General features: G+C 47.0%; 1 protein-coding gene and 1 pseudogene across 1 annotated transcript in view; both read right to left on the reverse strand.

Annotated features, from left to right (window-relative positions):
* Positions 1-25,286, reverse strand: part of XXYLT1 (xyloside xylosyltransferase 1) — a 215,872-nt gene that overhangs the window by 81,613 nt on the left and 108,973 nt on the right. The gene's annotated exons all lie outside the window — the stretch shown is intronic.
* LOC131757432 (NADH dehydrogenase [ubiquinone] flavoprotein 2, mitochondrial pseudogene) lies at positions 1,277-2,050 on the reverse strand (annotated as a pseudogene).

Consider the following 25,286-nt stretch of genomic DNA (forward strand, 5'->3'; position numbering starts at 1 on the left):
AACCATTTTTTTTTTTTTTTAGATTCCATATATATGAGTTAGCATACGATATTTGTTTTTCTCTTTCTGACTTACTTCACTCTGTATGACAGACTCTAGATCCATCCACCTCAGTACAAATTACTCAATTTCATTTCTCAAAAACTAGTTTTTAAAGACAGTCTTAAAAATAATCATATTTATAAGCATCGTAGTTACTAGTCTGTCATAAGATCAAGGCCAAACAGTGACTTTAAAAATCCTGAGGGCTTCCCTGGTGGCACAGTGGTTGAGAATCCGCCTGCCGATGCAGGGGACATGGGTTCATGCCCCGGTCTGGGAAGATCCCATGTGCCGCGGAGCGGCTGGGCCCGTGAGCCATGGCAGCTGAGCCTGCGCGTCCGGAGCCTGTGCTCCGCAACGGGAGAAGCCACAATGGTGAGAGGCCTGCGTACCGTTAAAAAAAAAAAAAAAAAAAGAAAAAAGAAAAAACAAAAAAAGAAATCCTGAAACAACTGGATTAGTTTAGATCTATCCCTGAATTAAAATCTGGCTATTAATTTTTTATTCCAGCTTACAAAACTCATATCTAGTTTCTTGAACTGGATATTATACATAAAGGGTTTTATTCTTTCTTTTAAGTAATATGCATTCAGCAGAGGAGTATATTTCCCATATCCACTGAACTTTCCAACTCAAGTTACACTTCCAGTTTCTTCCCCCAATTAGTTTTTGTATACTTGCAGGGTCAGGTTTTGTTTTGTACCTTCCTTCTTTAAAAATGATAAATAGTACTTCTAGAGACAACGACCCTATCCTCATTACACATACAGTCTGCTTGATATGTCACTTACCAGTTGAAATTACAGTAACAATTGTGTGCTGTAAATATAAAAATGTTTAAAGAGAATACTGACAAATAAGGTTTACAGAAATATCATATTAACTTAAGACTTGGCTATGGCTAAAGATGGGAGAGCAAAATGTATTTGAAATTTGACAGAATTTTTACTTCACAATAACCTAATATTACTGATAAAAGTGAAGGGGCAGTTGAAAATGGGTAATATTGAAATAACTGTTAACTAGCTTATGGAATAATGTGTTCATAGTTAGCCAAAGACAGCAGACGACTAAAATGGTGCTCTGAAGTTCTGACATGGCACTTACAGCTGCAAGTTGCTAGGTTACAAGCAAGGTGTACACAGATGGAAATGAACAAATAATATAAAAAGTCTATGGAGATAGGAGATTCATATTTTATTTCTCCAGTGACATATTTACAGTTGAATATAAATTAAAGGCCTGCTTACACACCAAAGCCAGGTCCTTTAGGTGGTTCAGTCAAAGAGGTAAGACCTCCAGCTGGCTCACATGAGAAACGTCCACTCCTTGGCCCAGGTTTTGGGATTCTGCCAGCCTTGAGTTCATCAATAATTTTTTCAATATCCTTAGGTGTCAGATCCTCAAAGCAGTTGTCATTTGAACCATTGGTGTGTTTACACAGGCCCCTGAACATTCCACTTCTGTAAGAGTGAAAAGTTTGTCTGGTGTAGTCTCTCCAACCTTTATTCCAAGCTTTTTCTGAATGGCCTCCAGTATGCTGTCGGAGTTATGAAGCATGCAAGGGAAGCACGCAAGGTGTAGCAGTGCAGACTTGAACATATTTTCCAACTGGTTTTCGGTTATACATTGTATAAAAAGTTGCTACTTCATATACTCTCATTGGAGGTACTTGTAAAAACTTCTGCAACCTTGTTCCTAGCAGAGACGGGCAGCCATCCATTCTGTCTTTGGGCTAAATCCAAGACTGGAAGAACATCTGCTGCTTTATGCCCTTCTGGGTAGTTTTTTACAATTGCCTCTATCCTCTTATAGTTTTCTGATATGAAATCAAATGGAGTATCTGGGTTATTCTCAGGATATATCTGTGCACAAATAAGGCTCCTCCAGCTCCATTCTGCACAGCTGTCTTATGCAAATTCCTTATATGTCTTCCCCACTGGGCAGCGAAGCCAGCCGCGCGGGCCCAGAGCACCGCAGAGAGGAACATGGCAGGCCAAACTGCAGCCCTTCGGGCCACGCCAGGCCTACTGTTATGTTTTTAATCCACTGTCTGAAAGACTAACTGAGCTATAATTAGACCGACTCTCACAATCACCTGGCTCTTAAGAGCTGTTTGCTTCCGTTGCCCCCAGATGACTCAGGGGCGAGAAGGGAGGAGAGAGGCGCTGAGTTCATTCTCCATCCTTCATCCAACAGGACTGTCTGAGCTCCTGGGCCGGTGGTGCCAGCAGGGGACCAGACACCAAGCTGACTGGGCCCTGCACTCAGGGAGGGACACTCAGGTGACTGAAAACAGTAAGGGGGGACCTAGTGCTGACGTGACATGGAACAGGGGCCACTCGGGGTTAAGTGATGAAGGAGAAAGAGTAGGTCTGGCCTAAGAGAAGGCCTGGCATGGGAATCAGACCACAAGGGGGCAGATTCCAGTTCTGCTGCTGATTAATTCTGTGACCCTGGGGAAATTATTTCACTTCCCTAAACCTTAGTTTTTTCATTTGTTATTGCCGATGATACAGTGTGCCTTGTGAGGCTGTGATGCCGAGAAGATGAGATAACACGTGGGAAACATCATCCAGGCTGGAGGTGCCACAGGAACCCCGGGTCTGGAGAGTAGGGAACTCACTAGAGCTTGAGGCAGTTGGAGGAAGACTGAACAGAAGAAGGGGACTTGGGCAGGCGAGGAGCAGTGAGGTAACAGCACCACCTACCCAGAATGCTGGGCTCCCGCCTCAACTCTCCACCACCCTTTCACAGCGGCCCAGCTGCAGAGCACGGCGCTGTCAGGACCCACTGCCCATGGAGGCCCCCCTGAAGACAGGGACCCCATCTTCAGCATCTTGGCCTCCGTCCACTCATAGTGCGGGGCTTGGCGTTCAGTACATACTCAGGAACACTTGTGGAATTCAACAGTCATTCTCCAGATTAGTTTATGAAGAAATCACAGCTCACGATTCAAGAAAACTGATTCATTTGTCTCTGTTCTACTTTCCTTTGTGATGCAGAAACAAATCAGTATTGACATCCCATATGAGTTTTCTGGAAAAAAAATAAGTGCCAGTAGGTGAGAATCCAGCTGCCCAGGCCAGAGGGGAGCAGGCTGCTTCTTGGGCCCCTGTGGGAAGGGGGTAGATGAGAATGGGCCCCAGGCCAGTTCGGACCCGGCGGCCTGCCTGCCTTCACACTACCCACCCCACATGTAAATGTGAGCAAAACTGTCACTTTCCCTCCTGCACTAAAGACAATAATCACAACTACCTAGAAACTAGGAAGGGTGATGGACCCAGGAGCCTGGAGGTCAGCAAGCCCATGTGGTGACGTGACTGCCTCCTAGAAGCTGCCCTAAACCGGGAAGGAGAAGAGAAACAGGCCACAAGGTGGAGTCTCGGAGCACCTGCTGCTCTCAGAGGTGGCCCTGGGGAACAGAGGTAAGGAGCCTGATGGTGACCTTAGGGAAGGACACTGTGTCCCAGGAGAGAATATCCAGGCATGAGTTGCAGCCATCAAGAAGTCATGATGGAGAGGCCCCACCGCACACACACCTCTCCGGCCATTTCTCTCCTTTCTTTCAGTCCATCTCCTGCATCCCGAGCTCCCAAATCCAGGGTTTCAGGCAGCTCTTACACAAGGTAGAACAGAACCCTGATGAGACAGGGACAGGATGGCACCATCATCCCAAACAGAGAAATCACACCATCGCCAGGGGTGGGGATGCTGAAAGGACAAAAGGGTGTTTGACCTGGAGACAGGAGGCCTCAAGGAAGTATGGTGGCAGTTTTGTGGCACCGTCAGGGCTATGAAAGAAAGGGAACTCTCATCCTCACGGCCCTGCGAGTACTTCCAATAATATCAGCGAACGCCACATAAGAAGCACCCTTTCTCCGAGTGGTTTTTAAGTGTCCGGTATTATTACACAGGCAACAGTTTTATTTCTCATAACCACCCGACATGTTAAATGAAGTTATTCCCATGTTTAAGTGAAGAACCAGAGGCTTAGCAAGGTTAACAACAATAGCCCAAGGTCCCACAACCAACAAGTCTCAGAGCTGGGATCTGAACCCAGGTCTGTTTGACTTGAAAGCCCAGCATGCTCTTCCCAGTAGACCCTGATTCTGCTTGTGATGGGAGAGGACCTCCTGGGAGGTAAGTTTTAGCTCCAGTGCTACCCACATAGGAGGCCTGGGAACACGCAGAAGTGCCAAAGACCTTGACAGACAAAAAGCAGAGCGACAGCCTGGCCAAATGAGAATTATGAGGAAGTCTTCTATATAAAAGCGGTAATTTCACTATAATTAGAGAAATTCCTGATCGAGGGGCCATTCGGTCTGTCAGTCATTCTTCCTTGAAAGCTTACCATGTGCTATGTGTACTCTCTGGTCTTTCAAGATCATCTAAATCCTACTTAATCTGCCTGAAGCAACCCGAATACCTCCTTCCCTGGCCTGCCTGAACAGGACCTGGGCAGAGGGCCGAGCTCAAGGACATCAGATTCTCTTGAGAAGACCCAATTCCTGCATTTGGGCAGAGCCTGGCCTTGTCTTAATATGCCCCTCAGTAAATCTGAGCACTTTCCCAGACCTTTAGGGACTGGCTGGGAGTGAACTTAGGAAGGTCATGTGCAGCCCTAAGACACAGGAATTTGAGATGCTTTAATATTTTTTATAACTCCTCCTTGGTAAAGCACCTTTCAGGAAGGATTTGCTTAAGCTTGGGAAGACTTCTTTCAAGAGGGCCTTCACCACACAAGGTTAACTGATTAGGAAAGAAAGAGGCAGCAGCTCCAGCATGAAGTGACCCCTTCACACCAATGTGAAAGGACTGACCCAGTTGTCAACTTTCAGGCTGAGGCAGGAGGACACTCCCTTCTATTCAGGGAGGCCGACAGCTCCCAGCACAGCCAGCACTAACATGCAGGCATCTGTCCAGACAGTTATCCTTTTATGTAATTGTGAAATAAGATGCCAAGTTGTAAATGTCACTACTGAAAAGAGGAAGATGCTTACCAGGAAGGCTGGAATTCATTAGGATGAGATTTTTTTAAAGGGCCCTGTTCCTCTGGTCCTTGATATAGTCATCTCTGTGGGAACTACATCCAGAGCGTTTTATACATAATGCTGAAAGACTGTTTTGAGGATGAAACAAGGTTGATATGTGGAAGTAGCAGCCACAGTGATGGCCCAGAGAAGATGCTGGTTGGAGGACAGCTGTAATGACAGCAGTAAGACCACTGAAATGTAAGGAATAAGTGAATGAGATAACTGCCCCCAAAGCAAAGAGGAGATGAAATCTATAAAGCATAGGGGAGAATGTTTGAGCAAAAGGAGGAGTAGTAGTCTACAAAACGCAAAAAAATGTCTTGCATCTCAGGCTGGTTGAATGTCCGCCATGTCAGAATCCCATGAGAGGAAAGCAAAAAAGGTAGTGGACAGAATAATCTAGGATAATGGATTTGAAAAGGGAACCTGATAATAACTGAGGCCAATATACCCTTTTACAGATGGGGAAACCTAGGACCAAAGAAGCAGACGGACTTGCCAGGGATTACACAGTCCAGCTAAGTGGCCAAGCTGATCCCAGAACTCAGGTCTTCTGACTCCCTAGCCAATGGTGTCATGTTAACTAGCCCCCCTGCCACCACCCACTCCCAGCATGGACCATGAACTCCTAGGGAGCAGAAGATACTGTGTAATGGCCCAAAGGGTTGTGCACAAGACTTGCCAGGCACCCAACACAACTAGCTCATGGAGGATCCTCAAATTACCCATGAAAATGTAAACCTGAAGATTAATAAGTAGTAGCCAAAGAAAAGAAAGACTTCCATGACCCACACAGTTTGTAGTCAACTTCTGGAAATGGGGAAATGGCTCTCCATATTCTCACATTAACCTCAGGCAGAGATGTTAAAAAAACAAACAAATCTTTACATTCCTCTAAGAACACACCTTGAGCTGTGCTAAATTCAAAGGGAGGCAGGAACCTGACTTAGCATCTCAGAGACACCCATGGAGACTCAAGCTCGGTGCCCCGTGTGAGAACCACAGCAACCAGCAGTCAAGCATTGCCCGCCCCTTGACCACCATCCTCTATTCTAGGCAGACCTGTGTATTCCCGGGAATGTGTCTGCTGCTACATTCAATCAGTTGGGTGAGGGGCATTCCGACCAGCCCCTCAGACTTAAAATCTTCTCACATATGTGTTTAAATCACAAAAACAAGAACTGAAGTATCAGTGTGTGCCTAGGTCATGTTCTCAGGTAGAAGGAAGCTTGGCTCACGTGTTAGGAAGAGACCTGTGTGTGCACCTGGTGTCTGAGGAACACACTTGTGGCTGGTCATCCTCCTCAGGTGAGTTCAACTCCCTGATGCTGGTTGCCCAGGCCTCTTGGTAAATGATGGAACCTGGAAGAGCTTCCGGCGTTCCCACCTCATGGCTCAGCAGCTGGAGCTTTAAATGCTGGTTTCCACGGAGAACAATAGTTTGGCAAGAGCTCAGAAAAGCTGACCTGGGCTATTTCAGGAAATGGACGAATTGCTGCCTACAAGGTATAGAAGGTGGTTCAGGGGTCACACAGGACTGGTGAATGTGTGATCACAAGATAGGATCCACTGAAGTATGTCAACTCAAACCGGGAAAAGATGCTCAGGACCTAGGTGGGCTTTCTGGTCTAAGACATACTTCCTCTTGAGCTTCAACTCCAGGGGATAAAGTAAAAAATGTGGTGCTGTCTTCCCAAGAGGAGGTTGGCTTGCCTCGTCCTCTCCTGATCCAGTTTCAGGCTAACAACATGGTGCCACTTGGTTCTAACAAGTAGGAAAAGGAAAGACAAGATCCCAAGTGCTGGCTCAAAATGCGCTTTCAAGACGTTCAAATCCCCATTACCAATCACCACCCTGACCCTGGATGGCACTGATGAGGTTCCACTGCCCGGGTGCTTGCTCGTGGGGTTCAGAAAGCCCACCCCCGCTGCTGTGGCTGAGGCCTGAGCACCAGCGTGGCTGGGCTGTAGGACTGATGCCTCTGCACAAGTGCACTGCAGAAGGCAATGTCCATGGCCTTAAAACCAGCTGGGAGGTTCCCAGGTCAACATTCCCCGATGGAAACAGGCTTGAGACAGCTCATCATCAGCCTCCAATTAAATCAGCCACAAGGCATGTCATCTGACCATGGATGGAATTACAACCCCGGGTGAGTAATTAAGGATACCCCCAAGCAAACAAAAGGATTTTAAAAAAACCTCCTTTCCTCTCCCCTCCCTTCTCCTATCCCCAGAAACAACAGACACATCTTAACACACACAAAACAACACAAAACATAATAGGTCAGGAAATGATGAGAAGACTCACTTAGGTGAGCACTGAGCCCCCCATCCTGGGCAGCAGACGGGCCTTCTCCAGGGGCAGATGAACCATGCAAGCACCTTCTCTCCCTTTGTGTTTTGAAAGAGCATCAGAGCTTCCCAGAGATCAATATTTATAACACATTAGAGGGCCCTCACCTCTGAACATCAGCCCAAGCTTTCCACTAACCCGGAGGGGGCTTGGAGAGGAAGGGAAATTATGACAGCTCCAAGCAATGCGGGGCATCATGAGGCTGAGGACCTGGAAGCAGCTGCTTAGAAAGGGAGCTCACTTTCTCACTGTCTGCTGGGCAAGATTGCAGCAATTTGCCACCTGCTTTATAATCATGTGGAGCTTGTTAATTGCTGCTCAGCAGCACCTCTGGCCTGCAGGACCCAAAGGGCACCTGAAAGGGGTGGAGACTTCCTCTAAGGGTAAGAGGCTCTTGACCGGGGAGGAGACAGTCCCGACGTCCCACACCAGCCACACCAGCCCGGCATTTCCTGCTAGAGGGTTTCAGGCTGTGTGTGACAGAGGGCCCGCCATTGCACTGCACAGACCCAAGCTGTGCCCCCGAGGGGGTCCGAGGGTGGAATGCGCTGGGGCGGTTCTCACATCCAAGAAGGAACTTGGGTCACCTCCCAGCTGGGCTTCTCCCTGTCCTTCAGAACTCCTTCTCCATTCCCTTCCCCCTGCAAGGCCCAGCTGCAGGACAGCTGGCTAACTGTGGGAATAGCTGGCACGAAGGAACACAGTGGAACATGCCAAGCGTCCAATGGGCTCCTCCAGCCTGGTCAGCTAAATGCTCCCTCCCTCGGAGCAGGGAGAGTGTGTTTGTGCCAGGGCCCTTGCTGGGGCTTTACAACTACTGACCCAGCGCACGAACCTCCACTCTGCTCTGCTGGGTGGGTATCAGGATCCCCCATCTTCAAATGAGGAAGTTGAGGCTCAGAAAGTTTTGGCGACTCACCTAGGACAACCTGACAAGGAAGCGTCAGAGTTGAGAGCAAGCACAGATTTGCCTCATACAGGTTTCTGAGAAAAGCCTTCAGACATCTCTGAAGTCCCTTTTCAAATTCCATTATCTTTAAAAACAAGAAATGCTGCCACATCAAGAGCAAAAATACCAGACAGATGCAGAGCATCTCAGGCAGAGACTGGGTTTCCCACATCCCACAGCCACTTCCCTCAAAGCCCCCACCCTCAAGGAACTTGAAGACTATTGGGGTACCCTTTCATTGAGCAAGGGCCAATGGAGAAGTTTCAGGAAAAAGAGGTTTCATGCCACAAAAGAAAGTTGAAAGGAAGTTCTGAAGCTCCACACTTGCTCTGAAGCCCCGTGCTTCCCTACCTTGCAGGACCCTGGATGGCCAGGATACAGCAGTGCTGGGGTCTGCAGGCTCAGCGCAGCCAGGAAGTCCCCCAAGCTAATCTATGCTTTCCACATCAGCAGCCGGCCCCTCCCCTGAGGGAGGAGGGGAAGGGAAAGGAAATGGAGTTCACAAGAGTGATTAATACAACCTGTTAGCAGCTCTGGTGAAAGGCTTTGGGGCCAAGAGGTTGAAATTAAGGACCAGAGTCAGTTGTTTGTTTTGTGTTATGCGGGCCTCTCACTGTTGTGGCCTCTCCCACTGCGGAGCACAGGCTCCGGACGGACGCGCAGGCTCAGCGGCCATGGCTCACGAGCCCAGCCGCTCCACGGCATGTGGGATCTTCCCGGACCGGGGCACGAACCCGCATCCCCTGCATCGGAAGGAGGACTCCCAACCACTGCGCCGCCAGGGAAGCCCCAGAGTCAGTTTTATGTATTAACTACAAAGCAAATTCTTTCTTCTGGCCCTACTCACCCCTCTCAAAATTAAGCATGGAGTGTTAGCTATGGCTCAGCCGTAACATTTTTTACAACTATCAGCTCCTGTTTTGTGGACAAAACAAAGTATTATGAAAAGACACGGTTTTCGATTCAGCAACAGTGCAACGGGAGTCTCCTCCCTCATCCTTAGCACCTTCTGTGACTTGGTATAAATCATTTCCTTTAGGATAGGACAGAATTTATTTTGGACTTGGCTGAAAAACTTTAGGAACATATATAAGAAGACAACACATAAAACACCCAGCCTCAATTTTCCTCTCACTTATATTGCCCATATGAAATTACAGCTCATGTACTTCTTTATGAAGTTCAATATGCAGGGGAAATTGAATTTTAGATTTGAAAAGCAGAACAGCAGAATATCCCACTTTCTTTCATTTCTATGGTATGGATGTCCAGGGTCCCTGCTGGCCTCTCCACAGTTTACAGCTCTCTGATGTCTGCTGTAGACTTTATTTCTTGTCTCCAAACGTGTAAACTCTCCTTCCTGTTGGGGGCAGGACCACAGTGTGACTTTGTTCACCAACACTGAGTCTATGCCTGGTCTCTGCTCTTCACCAGCAGTCTTTTTTCATGGACCCCTAGGGATGGCAGCTGTAGAAAGCAGTCCTCTGTGGGCAGAATTAATAGGTATTTTCTGGAAATAGCGATACAGCAGTTACCATGGGTCTGCCCAAACGGTCAAAGCAGGACTTTGCAAATTCCTCATTCTGAGGTTTTTTACTGGAAGTATGTGGCTCTTGCTTCTAATCCCATCTGCCCTCTCTCTTTCCATCTTCCAGCCACTCTCTTCCTCTGCGCTGGCATTTGAACCTACCCCAGACCCACAGATTCCATTCAGAATTAGGGAAACTAACAAAGGTTTTGTCCCATTGCCTTGCAGTTCCTCATCCCCAAGCTCTGCCCTGACACACGCTCCTGTCCCTGGGCCTGGCCAGCAACCCCCACCTCGCCCCCTTCGGTTCACTCAGATGACAATGACAATAACAGGACTGATTCCTTATAATTTAAAGCACATAGCGATGTTCAAAGTGCATTCCCAGATCACAAAACTCATTCCCATGCTTTGGCTCATTTAATCTTTACAACAACCCTAGGGGGCAGGTGCATCTCTGTGGGTTGGGTCCAACTGCACATAGCAGAAGACCTAAAGTAACAATGGTTTAAACACACACAAGACCACAGCTAAGCCATCCAGGGATGGGATGGCTGCTTTGTGAAGTTATCAAGGGCCCAGGCTCCTTCTACCTTTTCATTCTGCTATCCTAGGTCTGGTTTCCATCCTCAAGGTCACCTCATGGTTCAAGATAGCTACTGATGCTCCAGCCAACCTGGCTGCATTCCAGGCAACAGAAAGGAGGAAGGAGGAAAGGCCCTCCCTCTTCTTTGCCCCCTGCAATAAGGCAGACCTTTTAGGCAACCTTCCTGGAAGTCCTTAACCATTCTTCTTATATCACACCAGACAAAATTTAGTCACATGGTCACACCTAGCTGCAAGGGAAGCTGTGGAATATATTCTTTTACTGGGCATAATGCTGCTCCCAAATAAATGGGATTCAGTTAAAAATGAAAAAGGAGAGAATAGAGCAGCAACTAGCAGTTCCACAGCGAGCAAGTATTCATTCCACCCACTCTGCAGGTGAAGAAGTAGAGGCCCAAAGAGATTAGGTTTTGCTAAGGTCACATGGTCAATAATGGCAACACAGGAACTAAGTCCACATCATCTGACCCATGTCCAGACTCTTTTTCCTTGTTCACAAGGTCCCTGTGCTGCAGTGGAGCCACTAGCATGTTCCTGCCTGGACTCCTGTCTGCTCACCTTCCAGACTGTTGCTCAGCCCTCACCTGTTCCTTGATGGCCTACCATCACATACCTACCTACCTATTGAGATCTGCGCCTGCCAGTCCTGTATGCCATCGTGAAGGATGCCTGTCCCTCATCGCCTGCCTCTCACTTCCCTCCCTGCCTGGCTCCTTGCCCTGTGCCCCAACATGTCTCTTCAAATCTGGGCATGGTCACTAGTAAGGTGAGCCAAGCCAGTGCCAACCCAGACCCCAGCAAGCTGGAGCACACCCCAAAACTCTGTAATGCCCGTGGAGTTCTGTGAGAAGGATGCCTCACCTGGGCCCTGCCCCACAAGGATGGTTGACAGCTCCTAACACTGTTTCCGGTGGTGAACCTCTTGTGTGGCCGGCACCTTGCTCCATTCTGACACTGAAATCCCATTTCCTGCATGCTGCGTGGCTGTGTGCTAGAGCAGGATGCTGACCTTCAGGTCTCTGACAACAACACCTAAGCAAGCACAGGCAGTTTTGCTTTCAAGGTCCCAGCACCCTGGCCACTTCTTTCACTTCACAAAAAACAAAGGCTTCTGATTTTGGCAGCAGTTCTTCCTGGTGTGAACAATGGATCCGTCCCTCTTTCCCAGGGCTGAACTGCCTGAGTCCCTTTCACCCAGCAGACTCATCCTTCTCCAGTGGGGCTTACAGCTCACCACCACCCTCAGACTCAAGGCTGTGGTGGGTCTCCTTCAGCATCCTCTCTAGCTGATACAGCGGGAGGACCTGCAAGAGAGGGATGGGCACCACCAAGATGCTTACACCAGGAGGATAAGTGGATCAGGCAGAGAACAGCCAACTTCTCCCCAAGGGGAGAAAGCCTGCCCTCGGGCACACGCCTGACTTCTCCCTGGCACCATGGAAGAGTTGAGGAAAGAGAGGCCCCACATCATTCCTTGTGCCCAGAAATCCACATTATGGCAACTTGCAAGGAGAAAAACCAGTTTCTCCATTTTATGAACCCAGAAATACCTCTCTGAGACAGGTGAAGATCTACCCATCACCTTACCTTTTTATTTTTTAAAATTTTTACATCTTTATTGGAGAATACTTGTTTTACAATGGTGTGCTAGTTTCTGCTTTATAACAAAGTGAACCAGCCATACATACACACATGTTCCCATATCTCTTCCCTCTCGTGTCTCTCTCCCTCCCTCCCGCCCTCCGTATCCCCCGCCTCTAGGTGGTCACAAAGCACCGAGCTGATCTCCCTGTGCTATGTGGCTGCTTCCCACTAGCTATCTATTTTACATTTGGTAGTGTATATATGTCCCTGCCACTCTCTCACTTTGTCACAGCTTACCCTTCCCCCTCCCCATATCCTCAAGTCCATTCTCTAGTAGGTCTGTGTCTTTATTCCCGCCTTACCCCTAGGTTCTTCATGACATTTTTCTTAGATTCCATATATATATGTTAGCATACGGTATTTGTCTTTCTCTTTCTGACTTACTTCACTCTGTATGACAGACTCTAGGTCCATCCACCTCACTAAAAATAACTCAATTTCATTTCTTTTTATGGCTGAGTAATATTCCATTGTATATATGTGCCACATCTTCCTAATCCATTCATCCGATGATGGACACTTAGGTTGCTTCCATCTCCTGGCTATTGTAAATAGAGCTGCAATGAACATTTTGGTACATGACTCTTTTTGAATTATGGTTTTCTCAGGGTATATGCCCAGTAGTGGCATTGCTGGGTCATATCATATGGTAGTTCTATTTATAGTTTTTTAAAGAACCTCCCTTACCTTTTGAAGCAGGAGAAAAAAATCTGTTTTTCTTTCTAAAACATTAAAAGGTTTTAGTCTTTTCAGGAGGAAAACCTGTGATGGTTTGCAAACTGACTTGGCTATGGTCAAATGGCTCTCCAGGTTTCCTGCCTCCTGAGCCAGTCCTCCTGAGAAAATGTTACATTATTTTGACTTTTATGCTACATTACAAAAAGAAAAATGGAAACCATAGCAAAATGAATAGACAACCTACAGACTGGGAGAAAATATTTGCAAATGATGCTACCGACAAGGGTTTAATTTCCAAAATATGCAAACAGCTCATACAACTCAATAACAAAAAAACAACACAACCCAATAAAAAAAAAAATGGGCAGAAGACCTAAATAGACATTTCTCCAAAGAAGACATACAGATGGCCAAAAGGTACATGAAACGATGCTCAACATCACTAATTATCAGAGAAATGCAAATCAAAACTACAGTGAGGTATCACCTCACACCAGTCAGAATGCCCATCATCAAAAAGTCTACAAATAACAAATGCTGCAGAGGGAGAAAAGCAAAGGAAAAATTTACATTCCTACACTGTTGGTGGGAATATAAATTTGTGCAGCCACTATGGAGAACAGTATGGAGGTGCCTTAGAAAACTAAAACAGAGTTGCCATATGATCCAGCAATCCCACTCCTGAGCATATATCTGGAGAAAACTCTAATTCGAAAAGATACATGCACCCCAATGTTCATAGCAGCACTATTTACAATAGCCAAGACATGGAAACAACCTAAATGTCCATCAACAGATGAATGGATAAAGAAGATGTGGTATATATATACACAATGGCATATTACTCAACCATAAAAAAGAATGAAATAATGCCATTTGCAGCAACATGGACAGACCTAGAGATTATCACACTAAGTGAAGTAAATCAGAAAGAGAAAAACAAATATTATATGATATCACTTACATGTGGAATCTAAAATATGATACAAATGAACTTATTTCCAAAACAGAAAGAGACTCACAGACATAGAAAACACACCTATGGCTACCAAAGGGTAAGGGGGGAGGGAGAGATAAATTAGATGTTTGGGATTAACAGATACACACTACTGTATATAAAATAGATAACCAATAAGGACCTATTGTATAGCACAGGGAACTATATTTAATATCCTATAATAAACCACAACGGAAAGGAATATGAAAAAGAATACACACACACATATATATACACACACATATATATAACTCAATCACTTTGCCATACACCAGAAACTAACATAAAACTGTAAATCAACCATACATACTTCAATAAGAAAAAAAATGAACTATCTATCATCATCTATAAAATGATGAGGTTCCCACATGCCTGGGAACAAGGTACTGGGCTAGGTCATTTTTACATATTTTACCTAATTTAATCCTTACAAGTAGGGTTTATTGTCCCCATTTTATAGTTTTCTCCCATTCAAAATACAGTCTATGTTTCATTGTTTTCATCCCTGTTTACGAACGTTAAGAGGAGCCCTTCCTACTATGAATTTAAGAAGAATTACCCAAGAATGTGGAGTAGTCAAAAGACTGGCCCCTATGCTGGGAGTCCAGATTCCAATTTTCATTTGAAATCCTTTTTATAACTTGTTCCCATCACAGACACAACAACTGAAAAGATTCTACCAAATTGTACTTATGCACTGATTGATTCATTCACTTGTTTTAATTTCATTTAATTAATTTAGTTTCTGGTTTTTAATTAAATAAAATTATTTGTTTTAATTTTTAAATTAAAGACATAAAAGATAATGCCAAATTGACATCATTGCAGATGAAAGCAAAAAAAAGAAAAAAAATATTTAACCTCTAGTAGGTACTTCCTACCAAACAAGGACACTCTCATCATAACAGTACAACCATCAAACCCAGGAAATTAACATTAATACATCACTACCACTTAATCTACAGCCCCATTCAAAATTTGTCAATTGTCCAAAAACAAAACCAAAATTTATGGTCCAGGACAGCATATGGTAGTCATGTATCTTCAATATGAAATAGTTCCTCAGTCTTTCCTTATCTTCTGGGACATGGGACAATTTGAGAAGCACAGGCCAATGATTTAGTAAAATCTCCCTAAATTGGGGTTTGCTAACGTTTCCTTCTGATTAGATTCAGTTTATGCATCTTTGTCAGGAACAGCACAGAAGTGATGCTGGGTTCTTCTCACTACATCTTATCAGGAGGCACAATATGTCAATTTGTCCCATTACTGGTGATGTTAATTTTGATCCCCTGTTTTTTTAAAACAAGTAATGAAATGTGCTCTGCCTTATTTAATGAAATGTGGACTTAGGAACTCTGGGCACGTGTGAGTAGGCAGGGTACTAGGTTACAGCCCTGGCTCACAGGCCTGACTCTGCCACTGTGTCTGGCCTTGGACGAGCCACTTCTTCTCTGAACATCAGTTTTCCTAGACTGTAAAGACAAGGGCACTGGAGCAGATGCTCTCTCAACCCCTCCCAGCCCTGCATCCTTGAGACTCTGAATAGAGGTGGCCTTTTCCCCTCACTCATAGCCCAGCTGCTTGTCCTCAGAATAGCACAGATATATTAGGCACAGAAGATACTCCTCACTGTGTTGACCTTAGCCATGCCAAGCCAAGCAAGCCATAGTCCCTACCATGTGCCCAGTACTATGTTAAGTGTGGAGGAAGTTCAGAAATGAATGACATTGTTCATAGCCGCAAAATATCCAAATATAGTAGCATTTTCATTATATATTCTCTGCTGCTGCCACTGCTGTTTCCAATGTTTCCTTATCACCATTCTCCATGACTATTCAACATGACCATATGGAAACTAACACTTACTTAGTACCTACTAAGTGCCAGATGCTGGAATACTTTTAAATCTCTCAATTTCCATTTAACAAATGGAAATAACTTGCCTAAGGTCACACAGCTAGAGAGTGACAGAGCAGGAATGGACATCAGGCCTTTCTGGCCCTAGAGTCTGAGCTCTTTGGCCACATCATACTCCCTTTAAACGTGTTTACTTTGAAACTGTCCCACACCCTGTGCCAATTACCTGTAGCTGCGTAACAAACCACCCCAAAACTTAGTGGTTTAAAACAGTGTACGATTATCCCCTACAGTTCTGTGGGTCAGCTAGGCTCAGCTGGGCTGTCCTCAGCTGGGGTCTCCCATATGGACACCGGAAGATGGTGGCCGAGGCTACAGTCTTCCAAAGACTCAGCCAGGCTGGATGGCCACATCACACATTTTGTTTGCAGTTAATTCTGGCTGTTGGCAAAGAGCCCAGCTGGGGCTGTCAACCAGAGCACTTTCATGTGGGCTCCCCCTGGGGTCTTGGCTTCTCCCAGCAGGGCAGCTGGATTCCAAAAGGGAGCTTGCCAAGAACATGTGTTCCAAGAGACCCGGGCTGAAACTGCACAGAGCTTAGAAGTCAGGCTGCATCACTTCCACTGGGTCTTATCCACCAAAAACAAGCTACAGAGCCTACCCAAATTCCAGGAGAGGGGACTGCACACAGGTGTGAATGCTGGGAGGTGTGGCTCCTTAGGAGGTTGTCTTTGGGGACCAGCTACCACATTCCCTCACCCCATAGTGGAATTACAGATTATTTTAAATTTCTTCTTTATGCTATTTGAAATATCCTACCATATATATGTATGTATTTTTGTAATGACAAAAATAAATATATTAAAACATATAATATTGTAATTATAATGTTATCAGTATGTCAAATATACACTAATGTATTATATATTTATGTGTGAGTGTATATATATATACACACACATATGCAACTAGAAGGAAATGTGTATTTTTTAAATACTTGTCCATCTTTTCAAAAAGGACATGTATTGCTTTTAAATTTAAAACATTTCTAAAGGGATTGATTAACTACCTCACAGAAAATACCCATTTTCTGGCAAAGTCGATCAGATTTAAGGCATTTTGCCATGACCTCAAGTTTCTTTAAGATTCTTCTCAAGGTGGCCAGTTACCCATTTTTCTAATCTTTTTCCTAAGGCAAGTCCATCTAGAAACTTCCGCCTTCCTCCTAGTTCACCACAAGGTGGTTTTCTGGGTTTCCAAATGCATTTTTTAAAGAAAAAGCAAACTATAAGCTGGGAGTTACTCTCAACTGGTTTCTTTTTCCTGTTATTTATCTAATTGTATTTGAGCTACATTTTCCCCATCTCCTCCTGCCAAATAAATCTTGGAAGTTCAAGGCAAATGGCAGGTGCTTTGGGTATCTGAGCAGCGTAGAAAGACCCTCAAGTCTATTGGGATGAGTCTCTCAGAGGCCAAGTTGCATTCTCAGAGCTCCAGGCCTAGAGGAATCCCCCAAAGAAAGATCAGCCTTAGAGATACATGAGGAAGCAAGATCACAAACGGGAAAGTTCAGTCAACCCTCTGCGCAAGGAAGGTAGCCTGAGGCAGAGCAATTCCCCTCCTTCCAGGTGAGTGACTGTGTAAACCTCACATGGACAATGATGGCTGAAGGCAATAAAGCTGTCACTGCCCCAGGGGGAGACCCTCTAGAGGGTTTAGAGACCCTCTAAACCCAACAACCCAACACCCAAGCAGCCAGGGGGACTCCCTCAGAATCACTTCTGCCAAAGGACACTGCTGAGCCTGGACTGGAAACTTCTGAAATTGAGTATGGAGAGAGCAGGGAACCCAGGCAGGAGATGACAAAAAGTGGGACTGAATTCTCCTGCCGGCCCGCCTTCCCAAAGGAGGGCAGGCTCTGACCAGCCAAGCACGGGCATTTGTGAGCAGAGTCCGCATGCATCAGCGGCTCTGGGAGCCTGAGGACGCTGATTTGTTGAGTCAGTCAGTGCTATTTTTACCCAGTCACTTTCCAACCATAAACCCACACTTCAGATTTCACTGTTTGGGGTGGATTAAGAAATTCAACTTGGCCTTTCTTGTGGTTTCATTTCCTGAATGCCTGCATGAAGGAAAAACTTCAGCATTCCTAAGGAAACATATGACGTTTTAACCTTTTCCTGGCAGGAGGGTGTCGGGTGATTGGTGTCTTGCCTGCTCTCTAAACCTACACTGCTCTGATTAAGCGGGAAGGCCATGGCCTGCCCCTTCTCTCCTCTACCCAGGCAGGTGGAGTCCCACAGGTTAGTGTTTATGGTCTGGCTCCTGGAATGCTAGGTCAGGGCAAATCTGCCTTACGAATATTCCAGTCCAACATTAGGAGATGAAGTTGCCTCTGTGCAATTCATATAACAGTTAATTGTGACATCATTAGAGTCCTTGGTGATAAACATCCAGGTACAGAGTTTGGTAACTGCCGGTGATGGAAGAGTAGAACAATCTTAAAACTATTCCCAAACGATTTCAATTATAAAGCCAGGCATGACTGTGTGGTCACAGAAACAAATGAACACGTACCAAAAGAAAAAAGAATGTTTCTCTTCTGTGGAAACCAGGACGAGTCTTATTTTCTTTTTAAAATAATTCCACTTTCACTTATATCTGAAGTACAGTCGTGGTGCTTGGTAACTTTAATTCCTTGAATATAAACAAGGTTTCTACAACTTCAGGGTCTTCCTGACTGACAAAAACACTTCTAGCTCAGGCAGAGCTACGAGTTTCTATTCAAGGATAGAGCTTTCTCCTTTTCGAAAGAAAAATCTGGAACCACACCAAATTTTCCTTCTGCATCTAATGAGAGGCTTCAGATGCTGTAATAAAAATGGAAACTCGATACTGCTAGAAATAAATCAAGCACTCAGGAGGAAAAATGCTGCCCCAGGAAGCTGATTGCTAGGCACTGCCGGGCATGAGCACGGCCCTGCATTCCCGCCCAGGAGAAGCGCCACACCAGCCCCTCCGAGGGACCATCCCACCAGCAGCACATGCAGCCGGCGCGCACTGCACAGAGTTCTAAGACACTGGATGCCTCCCTGTTCATGACGCACAACTCTGCATTCTTTCGATCGTTCAACAAATATTTATTACCCCCCAACTGTAGGCCAGGCACTGTTCTCTCCACTGCGGATATATCAGGGAAGCGACAGGCAAGGGCTCTGCTTCTGTGTCACTCTCTGTCTGCACAGGATGACTTCAGACAGCAGTAGGTGCTGTGGAGAAGAGAAACAGTGACGGGGGCAACATGGCACTGTGAAGGGCTACAAAACTTGGGGAAACAGACAGGGTCTTTGGAACAAGCAGCACTTGAGCTGGGACCTGCAAGATGGGGAAACAGAAATGTAAAGACCTGGGGGAAGCAAAGGCAAAGGGAGCCACTAGTGAAAAGTCAGGGAACATCTTTAGTGAATCTGAGTGAAAAAAGGAGAGAGAGGTATGAAAGTCGTGGCTAGAGAACAAGGCAGGCATCAGACCTGCAAGGCAGGCATCAGACCTGCAGGGCAGGGGAGCAGCCTGATTTGGCAACGTCCCTGCTCCGTAGACTCGGCACCTCTCTGTGCCTCCGTCCCCGCCCAGCTGTACTGGTGCCTAACTGGACGTGCCCCTTGGCACCCTGGCTGTCTGGGCTATGCTCCTAGCAGCTCAACTTGAGAGATGTAATCCCCCCACCATCACCCACTTAGGGAGCTGCTTCTCTCCATCACAGAACCTTTGGGAGGCTGGGGTCCAAAGACGGAGGCTTGGAGGCTATTCCTAGAAGCAGACAATACCAGGAAGACTTAGGGGCACGTGTGCTCTCTCTTTCCTTGTCATTATGGGCTGGGGCTGGTCCCGGCCTTGGTTCTCTTCTGTGCTATTACCAAAACAATTCCTTTCCTCTCACCAACTGAGCTGGGGAAAGCTGCACGAATATTCAGGCAAACCAAGGCATAATGAGGGTGGAAAAATAACACCATGGGTCCTTTACCCCTTCCACATGTTAATACCTGGGAGAGATCAGGTTAAGTGATCACCAAGAGCAGAAATAACTGAAAAGCAGCCATAAAAGGACTCTCCGCAGCCTAACAGCCAACTGGCAAGGAGTAGGGGGTGAGTGAGTATCTGTGTACTTAATTCATTCAATTGTTAGTTGAATAAACATATAATACCTGGCACTCTGATTAGAATAAGCAAAACGAGGTCCCTGCCCTCAAGCTGCTGATAGGCTAGTGATGGAAATTAACTAATAAAAATAATAATCTCAGGAAGCCTGTGATAAGTGCTCAGGAAGGGAGGGGCAGTGCTGCAGGGACAGCGAGGGGATGGTGAGAAGAGATGGGATTCAGCGGGGCCTCGTCCGTCTTAAGAAAATGCCACAATCTGGGTGGCTTAAACCTCACTGATTTTCTCTCAGTTCTGGAGGCTGGAGTCCATGATCAAGGTGCTGGCAAATTCGGTTTCTGACGAGCTCTCGTCCCAACTTGCAGATGCCACCTTCCTGCTGTGTCCTCACACGGCCTTCCATCTGTGCTCACTCAGAGACAGTACCGTGCTGTTGCTCCCTCTTTGCTAAGGACAGCAATCCCGCTGGGCCAGAGCCCCACCCTTATGACCTCATTTAACCCTAATAAATCACAAAGGCCCCATCTCCAAATACCAGCACCCTGGAAGCTAAGCGTCAACACAGGAATCTGGGGGGATACAATCCAGTCCATAATAGGCTTTGAAAGACACATATGAACCAGAGTCTGTCTATATGGGAAATGTCATTACAGAAAAGCAAAGGCAGAGACATGAGAGCCTGGAAGACTTCTGGAGAGAGCAGAAAGCAAGCCAGTTTGGCTGGAGTAAAGGATATGTGAGGGGCACAGGGGGAGATGAGGCCAGAAAGACAGTCTCGGGGCACGTTATGGAGGATTCCAGTGCCACATCTTGGTAGGGAACCAGGTAAGTTACTGATCATAAGACTGACAGGATCAGGCCTGCAGACTACATGGCTCTCCCAACCCAGGCTGGGGAGGGGGACTGTTAAAAGGCAGCTGCAGTAGGCAAGACGAGAGGTCTCTGCTTTGAAGCAGAGGCTCTACTTTAAAGCCATGGCTCAGAATGGTGTGCTGCTGCGGACATGTGAGCTCGAGCTTTTCTGGGACTGGCCAACTGGAGCCCACCCAGGGTGGTGGGGAGCAAAGCTGAGGTCCCTATACCCGGGGTTGCGTACCCCAAACTCCCCTCTGGGCAACAAGAAACCGCACAAGTCCCTTGACAGAAACACTTCTCTTCTCTCAAGCTGCCCAGTGGGGAGCCCTGGCACAGCTCAGCATGGCACGGCCAGCTAGAAGGCAGGGCCACACACAGCTACTTGTGGCCACAGAGGGCTGGGCTCCAAAGGGAGCATTCCAAAGGGAAGTAAAAAGTGGGGGCTCTCTCCAGGTAGGCTGAAGTCAACTGCTTCTCACCTGATCAAACCCCCCTGTGCCCTTCCGGGCTGACTCTGGAGATAGGGAAACTGCAGGAACAGGGCCAGAGCTGCCCGAGCCACCCACTGCCCTGCCCTCCACAGGGCCCACTGGTGGAAGGAAGGAAGAGGGGCCTCCAGAGGTTCCCGGGAGCTAGACATACCCTGTGAGCCACAGGTGGCAATCCTGACAGCACAGATAAGACCCTGTGGTTTCCTGGTGAGGCTAGGAAGCTGGCGTCGCTCACGAGGTGCCAGTCACACGTGGTCTGCCTCGCTGTGGCCCCTGAGTCCTCTTACTCATCTGCAGAACAAGGGGCTATAGGCCTAGGTGGTCCCTCAGACCCCTGCGGGTTCTAACCCTATGACCACCGTCACAGCACACACACCACAGACGCAGCCGACCTAGGCGGCTCCTGACACCAAACAACATTCTGAGTTTCATGAGACCTGGCAGAAGAACATCTCCCAGGGTGCCCTCAATATGCACCTAAAAACTGCCATGAAACTGTACTGTATTAACTGGATCCTATCTTCTCAATGATTAAAAGCATCATTTCAAAGCTCTTTCATTTTCCTGTCTGGTTTTCAAATATCCAGTGAGCTTCCTATTTCTCCCAATTACCTTCCCCCACCATCCCTGCTACAGAAGTCAAACAACTCAGGCTAAAGGGAATCATATTTTAAAGGATGCAGGAACTGCCCCTCCCCACTCAGCACCTGCTTGCCATCCAGCGGGGGCACCAGCTCCCGCCACAGAGCCATTTTTCTTGTCTATCAGAGGCCACAACCACCCTTCCCTGAAGTAAAGGGACCAGGTGTCACTATCTGGGTGTCTTCCACAGGTGGCAAGTAGATCACAGAACCTGTGTCAGCAGGGATGCTGTTGACACAGCCTTTGGCTTTCTCACTTTGCAGGGGGAAGAGTCACCTAGCTTGGCAGAAAGACAGGAAACCCATGGCACAAAGAGGACCCAAGTCACATGGATGCTGCTCTGGTGATCTTTTTTTTTTTTTTTTTTTTTTTTTTTAATGCAGACTGTGGATGAACCCATCCATCAGCTTCTTAAAAACCAAGTCTCAGGGCTTCCCTGGTGGTGCAGTTGTTAAGAATCCGCCTGCCAATGCAGGGGACACAGGTTCAATCCCTGGTCTGGGAAGATCCCACATGCCGCGGAGCAACTAAGCCCACGAGCCACAACTACTGAGCCCACATGCCACAACTACTGAAGCCCGTGCGCCTAGAGCCCATGCTCCACAACAAGAGAAGCCTGTGCACTGCAACAAAGAGTAGCCCCCACTCACCACAACTAGAGAAAGCCCGCGGCGCAGGAACAAAGACCCAACACAGCCAAAAATAAATAAAATAAAATAAATAAATATTTTTTTAAAAACCAAGTTTCAGAGTAGCCAGGAAACAGCCTTGCCACTTGCAGTCAGGAAAAGCTCATTCTCCCTACCCCATTTCTGTCTCAAGTCCCCAGCCCTTCAAAAAAGGATAAGCCTTTCACGAACTATGAGGGGCTGAGAAGAAAGAACCTGGACTGAGGACCCCCATGGACCCAGTCCAAGGACTTGCCTGGACTCTCTTGCTCTAGGCACCCCCTTCTTCATCCTCTTAGGACTCTTGCACCATTTGCAATTATACATTTAATTGTTTACTTATTTAGGGTCGGCCCCTCCAGGGAGACTGTATGCTCCATGAGGATTTATAATGTTAGCACCGAGCATAGCACTTGACACATTCAACAACTGCTGTTTTGAGAAAGAGGAAATACAAGATGTTCCCAGAACCAGACTCACTTGGGAGGGATCTACCCACTTAAGAAGCTTAGTGTCTGGTGGAGGCGACTATAGAACAGTCATTCCTCAGAGCCAGCAGGGCTGGGCCCTAAGGGTCGCAGAGGTGGACAGCAAATTCTGCTGGGGAGGAAGGTCAGAGAAAGACACCCAGGAGGTAAGGCTCAACCCGTCTTCTTAGAGGACAAGTTGCAAGACCTCACAGGGAACAGGAGGGGCCTCAGGTTGACAGAGCACAAGGCAAAGCAGACCGACGGGAAAGGAAGCCGCCTGGAGCACTGGAGTAGGATCCTGGAGGCCCGCAGGCCAGTGTCGCTGGGCACTGGGGGCGATAACAATTCACCAACCAGAATGTAAGCATTTCAGATTTTTTAAAGCCGATGGTCATGCAGTACGCACTGACGGAGCCCCAGCCCTGTGGACAGGAACAGGGGGCAGAAGCCATCAAGACGTATGTATGAGGCATTTCATGATGCATGTAAGTTAAATCATCATGCTGCACACCTTAAACTTAGACAGGGTTGTGTGTCAATTATATCTCAATAAAACTGGAAGAGAAAAAAAGAAAATTGTACATATAATTTTGCCTACTGCCAAACAAATAAAATCATTTAATGCCTAAAAGTAGAGGTCGGGGTATAACGGAGAACTGGTGAGGCTTTGTGACAATCTAAGCGGGGAGGAGGAAGGAAGGGAATCTAAGATGAGTCCCTTGCTTCTGGCTCAGACAACCTATCATTTGCCAGGATATGAAACGGCAAATCTGGGGAAAGGAAGACAGTCAGTTCTGGGTTACCTGTTGATTTTGCTGGACCTATAGGTATTCAGATGGGGATTTCCAGGGCCAGTACTAACTGAGACTTTTTAAAACAGGTATCCAGTGGACATGGTGGTAAGAACATTCCCAGTGCTCACCCACACCCTGTTCTGGCTCCTTGCAGTTGGGTGGCCGTATGGCTAGTACCTGGCTGATGGACTGTGAGCAGAGGTGATGGGTGTTACTTCTAACCAGTAACAGTACAAGCCACTGCACCGCCCTATCCACTCTCCCTTTGCAAGCCTGTGTTCCAGGGGGGCGTGGCTACAGGATGGAAGTAGTCTGAATCCCTGGGTTGTTGCTTGAAAGGAAGTTGCCCTAGAGAGTGGCTACACCCAGAGTGAAATTTTCTTGGGAAAAAAACAAATATATATTAAGGCACTGAGGTTTCAGGGCGTGTTTGTTACTGCAGCCCAGTCTAGCGAAGCCTTACTACTGCAAGAGTCATCTGTTCAGTGTACAGGCAGCAGCTGAGGTCAAGCCACGGACCAGGTAAGCGTGCACAACCTTTCATCTACCCACACACCTGAAGGGAGAAGAGGCACCCCTGCCCCACTCTGGGGTACAGATCATAATCTTGGGTGGAAGGGGGCTATACAGACTGTCTAAATCCCCTCCAGGCAACTCTGATATTTGTGTTCATCCTCCACCCCCGTGATCTGAGAATAACTGGATGAAATGAGGAGAGAAGCAGATCTTGGGAATATGAATCCCAGTTCTGGGTCTCAGTCTCAACACAACAATCCATGCTTGTGAACCATCAGTGTGCACCACCTCTCTGATACGCCAGTATAACTTCATTAATTTATCACGTCTATTAAGCTCCCTCGGCTTCCCCAGTCCCTCACAATTGGAGAAGCACTGACGTTGAGGAGGCTGGAGAAGTGGAGGAGAGTGACATTCGTTTGTATCTCCCAGTACAGCCTGCGTGCGCTACCTCCCTTTTGCCCACCTAGGGACTCAACATGCAAAAGGCAGAAGTCTGAGGCTGGAACTGGCAATGTGAATAGCTCAGTAAGAAGATGCAAGTCACTGTTCCCATAGCAACACTCCTGACCTCACAGAACACATGCCTACAGTGTCTGCTGAAAATGTGATTTTAGACATAGGACATGGTCAATCACTTAGAACCAATGGGAAGGAACCCTCAAATCCCTCACAGCTGACGTCCCCTCTTGCAGCACATCAGTGACCATGTACCACATCCTCTCCCTGGGCCTTCACACTAGCACAACCAGCCAGGAGTCCCTGCTCGCGGCAGCTCTGCCCCTTCCTCAGGCTGGCGCAGGTGTCCTCCTGCCAAACGCCTCACCCTCGTATCTGCGCAGAAATACCTGCTCCCTGACAGTATTTGTCTATACAGTTCTACTGTCTGCTCATGATATTAATTAGGCATTCGTGTGTCTGTATGGTATGTGCTGTGTCTCACCCTCCTTTTATCCCCAGCCCAGGGAACAGGATCTGAAGGAAACCCTCGACTGCAAAA

Source organism: Kogia breviceps, chromosome 5 (assembly GCF_026419965.1).
Source record: "Kogia breviceps isolate mKogBre1 chromosome 5, mKogBre1 haplotype 1, whole genome shotgun sequence".
In the NCBI taxonomy this organism is placed as follows: domain Eukaryota; kingdom Metazoa; phylum Chordata; class Mammalia; order Artiodactyla; family Physeteridae; genus Kogia; species Kogia breviceps.